The sequence below is a fragment of the Pteronotus mesoamericanus genome, unplaced genomic scaffold (assembly GCF_021234165.1).
Source record: "Pteronotus mesoamericanus isolate MK-2021 breed Mesoamerican mustached bat unplaced genomic scaffold, CSHL_Meso_final contig_33, whole genome shotgun sequence".
NCBI classification, from domain to species: Eukaryota; Metazoa; Chordata; class Mammalia; order Chiroptera; family Mormoopidae; genus Pteronotus; species Pteronotus mesoamericanus.
The window spans coordinates 3,498,943-3,511,317 of record NW_026555135.1 but is presented as its reverse complement, the minus strand read 5'-3'; the positions used below and the strand labels follow the sequence as shown (position 1 = coordinate 3,511,317).

Sequence of the window (12,375 nt, the reverse complement as noted above, 5' to 3'; positions counted from 1 at the left end):
AATTTCATTTCTGAGATACTACATGGAGAGAATTGTTGACAGAATTACAGAAGGCTACAGAGTGTACCAAACTATGGGAAATCAAGTTTTAGATCATAAGGGAAGGCCTTGATGTTCAACCAATGTTTTGATCCTAGGGAAGGCATTCCACATAAGCAGAATAGCATGGACAAAGAGTATCACCAAAGTGGGAAATGATGTGATGTGTTTGGAAAAAAATAGTTTGACTGAGCCTAGGTTAGGAACTGAGAGAAAACTAGGATATGACCAAAAAAAAAAAAAAAAAAAAAAAAAAAAGGCAGGCCAGGCTGGGAACTATTTAGTTGGAACATGCTCTATATTCCTTTTAAGAATAAGGGCTCAGCATTCACTATGCGGTAACCCCTAAGACATAGACACTTCAGCAGAGAATGCCCAGAGTAGCTGCAGCAACAGAAACAAGCCTTCAGACTTGCAAAAGCTTTTCCCCCTGAACTCTGGGAAACTTCGTTAGTCCTCTGCATTTACACCACTGAACGCTGATGTATCTCATGACATTACTACAAAAGGAAACCTAGTACTATGCCACTGGGCTGCATTTAAAATTTTCCTTAACCTCTCCTTAGGCCCATCTTTTCTATAACATCTAGAAATAGTAAAAGATTACATGGCTGCTGGGAATTCCTGTTGCAAAACTCAATGCACACATAATAGTTGCAAAATTTTATCGAGCGCATCTTCTATTATGCCAAGCACTGGGCTTCATTTCATCCCCATATTAATCTATTGGAACAGGTGTTATGTCAGGTGAACCAAGACTCAGGGAGGACATTTCCACAGTCACTCAGTAATAAGAGGTAAAGCCAACATAATTCCAAAGCCTTAAATACTTAAAAATAGAAAACAAACTCCACCAATTTTAAATAAGAGAGGCAAGAAAGGAGAAAGGCACTTTGCATTGTACCTTTTAGAGGAAAAAAAACAACTGTCAAGCGAACCAACTGATAAAAGTGATTTAAATAATTAACATTCTCAATGCAATGAGAACTTAACAGAGTTACCCTGCTTAACATAGAGGGATACACATCCTGTTATTTTTCACTGGGGAGAGTTTCTTAAATCAGAAAATGGGGTATTTTAGACTCATATACAGACCCATTTTGATAAACACATTTCTTCCATCTCCTAAATGATTGCTTAAAACTACATACTTAAAATAAGCATACCATTTTCTGGGCTTGTCTTTCTCACTGGGCCCTATAAAAGTGAATGCGTAGTTAACTTCTTATATAACCTCACTTCATCTTTCAACCTATTTGTTCTCCATTTGTGAAATGAAAAATTAGTCATATGACCTAATAATATCCTGTCCAGTTCTAAAACACAGTAAGTCTACAATTCTGCATGAACATACATTTTTTTTCCCCTTCATTTCTGTCCCATGGTGTACCCTAAGGTAGTTATAATGGAGCTGGACTATAAACTTTTGGGATTTTTCCCATGAACAGAGATTTTTCAATTAGGTCACACTCCTGTAATCAAATGGAAAATCTGAAAGAACTAATAATTTCATTCATTTCAGTATTATTAGTTACCTTGAAAAATATTTGTTTGATTATACTTTAAAGTTGCACAGCAAGGAAAAACAAAAAAACCAAAGCATCTGGTCTACCCATTGCCTCAAGTCATCACCTTTATTGTTCAGTTTAAAGGTCTGAGGTTTTGGTGCCTGAGTGCTCTAAATGCCAGCATCTGAGCAACGACCTATAATAAAGTGAAGATGAAAGCTTATGAGAAATGTTCAAATTTGCAGAATAAACAGTAGAAGAATTGAACATTTCAGCCTAAGCACAATGTGAAAATCTTCCGCTTCTGGAAGGAAGTCATCAGCTTTAACTGGATGCCATGAAAACAAACAGATGCTAATTTAGTGAAAACAGCAACTATTTCTGAACTCACAGCTTGATTAATAAACAGAAGCTGAGGCTTTTTATAGGAAAAAAAATCTGTGATTCTAAATATAAGATGCTGTCAGCAGGTTTTAAGTATGCCTTACGCAGGTAATAACATAAATGAGGAGTCGGAATTACAGCAGTCTGAAAAGCAGAGCAGTCTGAAAACATTTATGTTTTCAATACAAGCCTTATGCCAACAAAATTCCAGGTGCCAGTCACTATTTGTACAGAGAACTCATTTCTTATACAAATAATGTTCAAGGTATCCTAACTGCTTCAAGAGGACGCCATTAGAAAAAATTCTCATCTGTTTATTCAAGAAGGCAATATTGCCAGGCGAGAGGTAGGCTGAAGGAACACAGAGACGGGGAATCAGTTTGCTGACTGTCGCTCCACATATCCCTTTGTCTCTTCATTCCTGGCAAAATGCAACCTAGTTATGCTGAAGGGAAAGCTCCATAAACATTCAGACATACCAAGGTGACTGCAAAGAAAATAAAGGACTCAAGCCACTAGCTTAGGGACCTAGTGGTCTGGCCAGCCCCTTTATATGTAAGTGTGCGTGACTGCCTAGATCATTAAAACGGACCATTCCTGTTCTCATTACCATCATACACACACACAATGACTATGATCTGAACCCAGTATTATCTGATTGCAGGCACAGCTTAACTTTTTTTTGTACTCTACAGTTTCTTCTGTCTCTTATAAAAATCAGAATCAATCAGGTAAAAAGGGGGTTTTAGTTAAGATCATCCACAGGAATAAACATAAATACAAAAAACAATCAAGAAAATGGGAAAAGCAGCACTAACATTTCTCTAGGTTCCATTAATTCCACTGCAGAAAAATAGCTGACCATTTTTTAGGGATTTGTAAAAGCTGTGTACTGGACAGACCAGGAAGTTTCAAAAGTGCCTGCCAATTATACCACTCCCTATTTCTCCTGAGAATAAAACAAAAAATTTCAGACATCTTTTGAGGGCCTGAAAAAGACACATGCTCTGACTAGCTATATCCTAGCTCAATGACTGTTTTACTAATCCATTCTGAATGTATTATCTACAAACAGTTAAGCAGCACAATGGCAATGACGAATATATTTCATTTAAAATATCACTTTAAAACCTACTTTTTGGTCCTCGGTGAAAGAAGAAATAATGGGGAAAAGAACATTGCAGCTGGACTCTGGTTACATTCCTTCGTGTTTTGTGGTCTGAGCCTTAAAATGAAATGCAGCAAAGATTCAGAGTTTCCCTTTACAGTGTGCAGGTGCACAAGAAATGGTTTAGGCGAGGCAGCAGTCCAGACCCGTGTTTCAAACAGGCCAGACAAAGGAAAGAACAAGTCCCCAACCCCCAGCAAAACAAGCTAAATAGGGCTTTGAACTCTAACATTTCACGTGCCAATAGCCAGATGAGGAAGGTAATCAGAGAGGGCAGAGGCTGAAGATTCCTAGGTCTATTACACTAAGTATAATTTGTCCAATGAGTCATTCAATTCCTATTTTCCATCTCCCATGAAGACCTGATTCCACCTAATAACCTGGAAAGGTTTACATCAAAACTGACACACTCAGGAGAAAACAAAACAAAACAAAAAAACCATGTCTAAGTTCTTTCAGTGATCCAGGCTAAGAATAACTGAGAGGTTGATTCAATCAACAAGCATAATCAATAAATGTATTTTTATTTATATATTTATGTATACATCTTTGTTGTTCCAAAAAGGCTTTGAAGTGTTTTACTAAAGTGCGTAAAACCAGCCAAGAAATTTAGAGTTCATAAAACCTAAGACAACATCAATTGTGAAATGCATCATTAGCTTAAGCACCAGTAAGAAAAGATAAATGCTTTCAATCATAGTATGACATGCCATTAATTGTAACATGCATTTCATTTTTAGCAATATTAAAATGTCAAAAATATGTATAAGAGAATCAATAAACTACAGCATGTGTTTCTGTAGAAGGGGAAAAACAGAGGTAAAATATAAAATTATTTCACAAAAATGCAATTCTTGTGGTTCTACTGGCTGCCAAAGAAAAATGGGTAACATAATCACCTAAATCTAGCTGGCCTTTCCAGATTGCTTAGGAAAATCAATCAATCAATAAACAAATCATCACTACTACTCACTCTGGGGCACACTAGTTGGAGCTGTGCACAGGTTAAGCTGCTCCTTCACAAATTAAAGAGTGCAGAAGAAAGAGTATTTATCATTTTGAGGGGCTCCCTCCCTTCAAACTCCCAAAGTGATTTCCTACAAAACTAATATTTTAAGTCAGATTATCATGCAAAAATCTGATTAAAATCTGGAGAGACAATTCTATTAATGTGGAACCTAAGGAAGGCTGGGAGAGGTAATCACTCTCCACAAAACTATAAGGTGATCTTTGTCAAAGGTGTATCTGGTCACAGTGCCCTCTTATTTAAAATCATCTAGAGTTTCCTTCATCCCTTATAAGTAAAGTTTTTCATCATTAAACAAACAAATGAATGATGTCAGTGAAAATGATGGAATAGGTAGATCTAAGGACTTGTCCTTCCAGAGATACATTAAAAAAAAAAAAAAAAGCAAAAACTGTCAGAATCAACTTTGCCAGAACTCTGGAAAGTAGGTAGTCAAAGGTGTACAACAACCAGGTGAACTCATTGAATCAAAAAAAAAAGGAAACTCAAAAGTAGGAGGGAAGTTTCACAGCATTTTTACTTATGTTGCCCCCAACCCCTCTTCAGCTCTGCAGTAGTCTTGAAGATAGCAGCCTACATGGGGCTCCGATCCCTGTTCTTTCTTTCTTTTTTTGTTCTTTCTTATTCTTAAAAAAAAAAAATTGTGTTTGTCTGTTCTAATTTGTCGAGAGGCTACCTAGAGAACTAGCACACGGTGTCTGCTTTTGTTTTGCCTAGTCAGAACTCACTTAGAGGTGAAAGCAGAAGACATTGTTCAAGATGTACGGCAACCAACCAACCAAAAGCCTTGTTGTGCAAAAGATTAATATGGGAATAAAACAGACTGTCTATAGCCTGGGAAGAAAAGCTGGGGAGTTTCTTTGAGAAATTAATGCATTCGAAAGTGCCATATATACTGAGGAATACAGAAGTTACTCATATGCCTAGAACATGATGCATGCTCAGAAAAGACCTGAGAAGAACCTAGGCTTTCACCTCTGGCTAATAGCTAGTCTAACTGCAAGCAAGAACTGCTTAAGGCTAAGGCCTTAATGTTGAAATGAAAAAAAAAAGAAAAAGAAAAAGAAAACGAGATAGTTACACAAAGGCACAAAGGTATACAAAGAACTAAAGATCTCCAATAAAAGTAACTACATAGAATGCTACAGGCATATAATGTATTGCATAAAGATATAACTTGCCACGATAACAAAGCTGTACAAAGAAATAAAGATCTCCAATAAAAGTAACTACACAGAGCACTATGGGCGCATAATGTATAAAAAGATAATTTATCGCAATAACAACAACGTAAAGGTGGGAGGAGAGGTGAAGAGGAGCAGTATGTATATGCTATTGAGCTAAGGTGGCATCAATTCAATCTGGATTGTTATAAATATAGGATGTTAATTATAATTTCCAGAGTAGCCAATAAGAAAATATCTTGAAAATATACTGAAAAAGATATGAGAAGGCAATCAAAATAACACACCAAAAAAATTAATTAAGAAACAAAAAGAGGCAGTAATGAAGGAAATGAAGACACAGAGCACAAAACATTATCTCATACAAAAAAGGTATAAGAAATATGAAAAATAGCAAAATGGCATGGGTCCTTTCACACCAGTAATTATACTAAGTATAAATACTGTATTTTGCCATGTACGATGCATAATGTTTTGCCCAAATTTTTGAGGGTAAAATAAGGATGCATGTTATACATGAGTACTACTAATTAGTACTAAAAACGTGGGTGCACCTTATACATTGAAGCACATGATACATTTAAGCTACACATATAGAGATTAAACTCTCCAATCAAAAGGCAGAGACTGGCTGAATGAATGGACAGTGTAGCTCAGTTGGTTGGAATGTCGTCCTATAGACCAAAAGATTGTGGGTTCAATTCCTGGTCAAGGCACATGCCCAGATTGTGGGTTCAATAACCAGGTAGGGCACGTATAAGAAGGCAACCAATTGATGTTTCTCTCTCATGTCAATGCCTGTCAGTCTGTCTCTCCCTCTCTCTCAAGGCAATGAAAAAATGTCTTCCAGTGAGGATAAAAATAAAAATAAAAAAAACAAAACCACAACATGATCCAACTACATGCTGCCCAGAAGAGACTCATTTTAGTTCCAAAGATACAAATAGGTGCAAAGTGAAAAGATGTAAAATATTGTATATTCCATGCAAATAGTAACCAAAACAGGTGGGGTGGCTATATTCTTATTAAAAATTGTTTTGAAAGGCAAAAAAGATGAATTCATCAATAAGAAATAACAACTAAAAACATATGCACCAAATGACAAAGCCCTAAAATATATGAAGCAAAAATTGATAGAAATGAAGAAAGAAATAGTCCTACAACAATAGTTGGAGAGTTTAATATCCCACTTTTAATAATGGACAGACAGAAGATTAATAAGGATATAGAGGACTTGACAACACCCAGGGATGTCCAACCTCCAGTCCATAGGCTGCATGCAGCCCAGGATAGCTATGAATATGGCCCAACACAAAATCATAAATTTACTTAAAACATTATGAGATCTTTTTGTGATTACATGTCACAGTGTATTTAACGTGTGGCCCAAGGCAACTCTTCTTCCAGTGGGGCGCAGAGATGTCAAAAGGTTGGACAGCCCTGCAAACCACCTAGACCCAACATACACATACAGACACTGCATCTAACAACAACAGCATATACATTCCTTTCAAATGCATGTGTAACATTCTTTAGGATAGACCACAAATCTTAATAAATTTAAAAATACTGAAATAATATAAACTATCTTTTCCATCACAATGGAATTAAACTAGGACTCAATAATACAAAAACTAGAAAATTCACAAATACTTGAAAATTAAACTCCCTTAAGTAACCAATGGGTCGATGAAAAAAAACCACAAGGGACATTAGACAGTATTTTGAGATGGATGAAAATAAAAACACAGCATAACAAAATTTATGAGATGTGAAAACTTCTAGGTATAAATACTGACATTAAACAACATATATAAATAACCTCACTTGACATCTAAAGAAAGAGAAAACAAAAGGCACAGCTAGCAGAATAAAGGAAATAATAAAGATTAGAGATAAAAAAAATAGAGAACAGAAAAAGAATAGAACAAATGAAACCAAAAGTGAATTTTTTGAAAAGATCATCCTAATTAACAAACTTTTGGCTGCACTGAAAGAAAGGGGGGAACATAAATAACTAAAATCAGAAATGAAATTAGAGACATTAAAGACCTTACAGGATTGAAAAGAATTGTTAAAAAATACTATGTATAAGAATTTTTTACTTACAAAAATAAGTAAATAAGCTATGAAATAAGCTATGGCAGAAGAGAATCAAGATGGCGGAGAGTGAGTGGAAGTCACATTGACCTCCTCCCAGGAAATAAGCTATGGCTAATTGATTTTCAACAAATGTGCCAAGGGTATTCAATGGGGAAAAAACAGTCTCTTCAACAACTGAATATCTACGATACATACGATAGAATGAAGTTGGACCCCTTCCTCATACTATATACAAACAGTAACTCAAAAGGAGTCAAGGACCTAAATATAAAATATAAAAAGATAAAACTATTACAAGAAAACAAAGGGGTAACTCTGTCACGACTGTGGATTTGACAATGGATTTAAACATGAAACCAAAAACACTTTCAAACAAAAAAGATAGACAAAAATATACCTAATCAAAATGTAAAACTTCTGTGCATCGAAGGACACTATAAAGATACAACTCTTTTAATGGCCTCTTATTTACTTCATTGACAAGAGAGGGATTACTGCCCTAGAATTAAGGAGATGGTTAAACACTGGATATCCGATATAGGCCAGATGAAATTGAGAGCACTTTATTAGTCACATATACTCAATAGCCCAAGGGAGGAGGCGACCACATGCCACGCAGGGTGACATGGGGGGTTACAACTGGGAACAGAGTGTGCAAATAAACAGAAATTTCATTTAAAATGGAGTTGGACGGCTAGAAGAGAGAACTCTCATGTATGTGCCATTCAACACACACTGCTGACCCCAATAGGAACAGAAGTACCTTGCATCTCCGACAGGAAGTGGTACTACATTACTCCCTCAGCGGGAGGAAGAAAAGAGTCCTCCTTGCCCAGCAATAGTTCAATCAATGGAAAATTGCCATAACTCAGCCTATGAAAAAGGTCACTATACTTCAAACCCCCAATTTCCTCCAATGGACTCTTCATTCATAATAGCCCCTCTCAGGCCCACTAAACAGAGTTCCTCTCCTTTGTTTCTCTGCACTTGCTGTGGTTCACCATTAGAACACATGTCCTGGATTACAGTTCTTTGTTGTACTCAAATAAACCCATTTAGCTGGAGAAGTATCTGTCTGTCTACTTATTTAAGGTCAATACTATTGAACAACCAGGGGCTGTGAGTAATAATGACTGATTCCTGTGGGAGAATGTGATTGGTTTGTTTCCATAATTTCCCAGCTGCAAGAAACTGAAATTCACTAATCAGAAATCAGTAGGAACTTCACCTACTTATTGGTGGATAAGGAAGGTTGTTTGAATAAGTGAACCTGTCCATAGGCACAGACTGGGGCAGGACTATTCAAGGTCTTCATGGTTTCACCAGATGATCAAGGCAGCAGATAATATTGACCTTATTTTTAGGCCTTAAAACAACCCAGTGAATGGGAGAAAATATTTGCAAATGATATCTGATAAGGGTCTAGTATCCAAAATACATAAAGAAGGTTTACAGCTCAACAACAAAAAAGATGAACAACCCAATTAAAAAATGGGCAAAGGACTTGGATAGACATTACTCCAAACAAGATGTATAAATGGCCAACAAGCACATGAAAAAGTGTTCATATCCATTAGTCATTAAGGAAATACAAATCAAAATCACAGTGATACACCACTTCACACCAGAGAATGTAAACCAGTGTAGCTGCTATGGAAAAGTTTGTGATTCCTCTAAAAGTTAAACATAGAATTTCCATATGACCCATAAATTCTACTCTAAGGTTGATACACAAAACAACTGAAAATGGATACTCAAATGAATACTTCTGCGTGAATGTTAATGGCAGCACTATTCACTAGCCAAAAGGTGGAAATAATCCAAATGTCCATCAACAAATGAATGGTCAAATCAAATGTGGTATATATGTTCAGTGGAGTATTATTCAGCCATAAAAGTGAATAAAGTACTAATTATACTACAATGTGGCTACACCTTGAAAATATTAGACTAAGTGAAAGAGACCTTAACCAAAAGGTCACATGCTGTATGATTCCATTTATATGAAATATCCATAATTACTAAATCCGCGGAGACAGAAAGGAGATCGTAATTGTCAGGGGCTGATGAAATGGGGTGCTTGGTGGGGGAATAGGCAGTGCCTATTTAATGGGAGCAGGGTTTTCTTTTGGGGTGATGAAATATTTTGGAACTAGAGAGATTTGGTGGCTGTATAACATTGTGAATATACTATATGCTACTAAATTGTACACTAAAAAAATTAGTCTTATGTGAATTTCACCTCTTTTTTAAAAAGAGAAAAATACCCATGCCTCTTCTGTCAAACATATACATTTCAGGCTCTCTCTAAATGCTCTTAAAATTAAAAAGAACACTCGGGCAATAAACTGATAAATCCGTATCTATAAAAAGGCACTGGTTTATACTATACATGTGCTCCCCACCCCACACTTAGAAGCTGAGAGTCACTGCCTTACCAGATATAGTACTAAATTATTCCACTGGAGCCTACCTTCCCTGCCTTTTCCCTTGCAGTTTCCTAAACATAGTGGGGGGTATTCACTTCTTCATGCCCATGAACACAACCACCTCTTAACCTACAACAGTGGGTCTCAACCCTACCGCACATCAGAATCACTTCCAGGAAATTTAAAAAAGTAACTCCCGCCTGGGCCCCGTCAACTGAACTAGAATTTCTGGGGGACAGACCGAGAATCTGGGGGTTAGGAGCTCAGTTTCAAAACTCCCCAGATGACACTAATGCGCAGCCTGGGTTGAGAATAATATACCTTGAATATACTATATCCACTTCCCTTTCGCCAGGTGTAAGACTTTCTAAACTCCAATCATTCATGTATCAGTTTTGGAAAGTTGTGATTTCCTAGAAATTCATCCATTTCATTTGAATTTCAAACTTATTTGTATAAAGTTAATTAAAAGATCTTATGATCTTATCTTTTAATGTCTGTATACCTGTAATGCCATAATTTTTTCTTCACTTATATTAGTTATTTTGCTTGTCTCTTCTCCTTCTAAATAGTTCTTCTAAGGGCTTATCAAATTCCAGTTGTTTCAGAATAAAACTTTTGCCTGTGTTGTTTTTTCCAATGTACAGTTGTGCATTTAATTTCTGCTCCTATTATTTCCTTCATTCTACTTTCCTAGGACTTAACTAATTCTTCTTTCTCTAACTGTTTCAAAAGGAGACTTCAATGATTAATTTTGAAATCTTTTTTTTCTAATATATGCATTTCAGGGTATAATTCCTCCCCCAAGCACAGATATAGCCGCACCTTACACGGTTTCATATGCTATATCCTCATTATCATTCAGTTTAAAGTAATTCCAAACTTCCTTTATAATTCCTTCTTTGATATTGTTTACTAGCCACACATTTGGGGATTTTATTATTGACTTCTAGTAAATCCCTCTGTTCTCAGTAAACATATAGCGAATTATTTTAATCTTTTGAAATTTGTTGAGGCCCAGCATAAGCAATTATAGCAAAGTTCCATGTGTACCTGAAAAGAACATATATATCCTGTAACCTTTTGTGCAATATTCTTTATCTATAACTTAGATGAAGTTTATTAATTGTACTGTTCAGGTCTTTTAGAGTCTAACTGGTTTTTGTTTGTTTTGGTCTACTTAATCCAATAGTTAATGAAAGAAAATTTAAACTCCTCTGCTACGACTATGGATTTCATTGTAGTTCTTTTAAGTACTGTCTATATATTGGAAGTTATGGTTTTAGGTATATATGTATTTAGAATTGACTGTACTATCATAAAATATCCCACTTTATTTAAATTGCACTTAAATTTACTTAAATTTCACTTCATCTGATATAGCATAGTTCTACTAACTCATTTGGATATCTGTATAATATGTCTTTATTCACTCTTTTATTTTCAATATTTCTGTGTCCTTATATTTGAGGTATCTCTTGAAAGCAGAATATGTTTAGTTGTTTTTTATTCAGCCTGACAATCTTTATTAATAACATTTATACTAATATAATTACAGGATAAGTTTGGGTTCATATCTACAAATTTATTATTTGTTTTTGGTTTGAAATTAATGTTCATTTTCCTTTCTTTTCCTGCTCTTTTTGGATTAAGTATTTAAATACTTTTCCATTTATCTCCTCTATTAACTTTTTTGCTTGGACAAAATAACTTGTAGTGGTTATGAGAATGTAACATGTATCCTTGATTTACTAGAGTCTAATATAAATTAGGATTTTACTACTTTTCAGATAATGCTATGATCTTAAAGTACTTTAACTCATTTCTACTTCCCAACTTTTGTGTTAGTTATGCATTACAATTGTGAATACATTTTATGTATATGTATATTATATTTAATAAGACATTACTATTTGTTTTTAGTCAAAATTAATTTAGATATACTTTTGGTTCTTTCTTGCATTTCCAATTTCTGTGCAAGATTATTTATTTTGCCTTTAGATATTTCCCTTAGTATTGGTCTGCTGAGATGCATTTTCCTCAGTTCTGACAGTTTGAAATGCTTTTATTTTGCTTTTACTTTTGCAGTGAATATAGAATTCTAGATTGGCAATATTAAGTTCTAAGTACTTTTAAAATGTCATTGCAACACTTTCTGGCTCCTAATGTTTCTATTGAGAAATTAGCTTTTAGTCTTATTATTGCTCTTCTGATGCTTAAGCTGCCTTTTTTCTCTAGGTACTTTTAATATTCTCACTTTGTATTTGGTTTGCAGCTCTTTCATAATAATTTCTGTAAGTATTTTGGCTTCATACTTATTTTCTGTTGTACTGAATCTGTAGTTTGATGTTTTTAATCAATTTGAAAAATTCTGTCATTAACTCTTAGAATATTGCATTTACCCTATGTGCTCTCGTCTCCTTCTCTGTGACTCCAATTATATGTATTGTATGTATTGTATATCTTTTTGGTTGTGTCTTACGCATCTAGCACTTTTCTATACAATCCATCTCTTTTGCTTTTTTATGCTTTG

At 35.1% G+C, this 12,375-nt stretch overlaps 1 protein-coding gene across 4 annotated transcripts in view; it reads right to left on the bottom strand.

Annotated features, from left to right (window-relative positions):
- UVRAG (UV radiation resistance associated) overlaps positions 1 to 12,375 on the bottom strand; it is a 264,247-nt gene that overhangs the window by 103,451 nt on the left and 148,421 nt on the right. The window lies entirely within an intron of this gene.